The sequence below is a fragment of the Pseudophryne corroboree genome, chromosome 7, assembly GCF_028390025.1.
Source record: "Pseudophryne corroboree isolate aPseCor3 chromosome 7, aPseCor3.hap2, whole genome shotgun sequence".
Lineage (NCBI taxonomy): Eukaryota > Metazoa > Chordata > Amphibia > Anura > Myobatrachidae > Pseudophryne > Pseudophryne corroboree.
Genome location: NC_086450.1, coordinates 424,810,592 through 424,811,580, shown reverse-complemented (window position 1 = coordinate 424,811,580; position 989 = coordinate 424,810,592).

Sequence of the window (989 nt, the reverse complement as noted above, 5' to 3'; positions counted from 1 at the left end):
GACAGTGGTCAGGTGATGCAGATTCCAGACGGCACATGGAAGTATTGCCGTATAAAGGGGCGGTCCATCGGACCTGGTGGCCATGGCAACAGCTGAAAAATCCACCTTTTGTTACCCCAAGTCACATCTCAGCAGAAAAGGACACAGTCTTTTCAGTCTCAGTCCTTTCGTCCCCATAAGGGCAGGCGGGCAAAAGGGCCAGTCATATCTGCCCAGGGGTAGAGGAAAGGGAAGAAGACTGCAGCAGGCAGCCCATTCCCAGGAACAGAAGCCCTCCACAGCTTCTGCCAAGTCCGCAGCATGACGCTGGGGCCGTACAAGCGGACTCAGGTGCGGTAGGGGGTCATCTCAAGAGTTTCAGCACGCAGGGGGCTCACTCACAAGTGGACTCCTGGATCCTACACGTAGTATCCCAGGTGTACATTGGAAATTCGAGACGTCTCCCCCTCACAAGTTCCTGAAGTCTGCTTTACCAACGTCTCCCTCCGACAGGGAGGCAGTATTGGGAACAATTCACAGGCTGTATTCCCAGCAGGTGATAATCAAAGTACCCCTTCTACAACAAGGGAAGGGGTATTATTCCACACTATATTGTGGTACTGAAGCCAGACGGCTCGGTGAGATCTGAAATATTTGAACACTTACATACAAGCGTTCAAATCAAGATGGAGTCACTCAGAGTAGTGATAGCGAACCAGGAAGAAGGGGACGATATGGTGTCACTGGATATCAGGGACGCTTACCTACATGTCCAAATTTGCCTTCTCACCAAGGGTACCTCAGGTTCGTGGTACAGAACTGTCACTATCAGTTCAGACGCTGCCGTTTGGATTGTCCACGGCACCCCGGGTCTTTACCAAGGTAATGGCCGAAATGATGATTCTTCTTAAAAGAAATATGGACGCTTTCCTGATAAGGGCAAGGTCCAGAGAACAGTTGGAGGTCGGAGTAGCACTATCTTAAGTAGTTCTACGACAGCACGAGTGGAT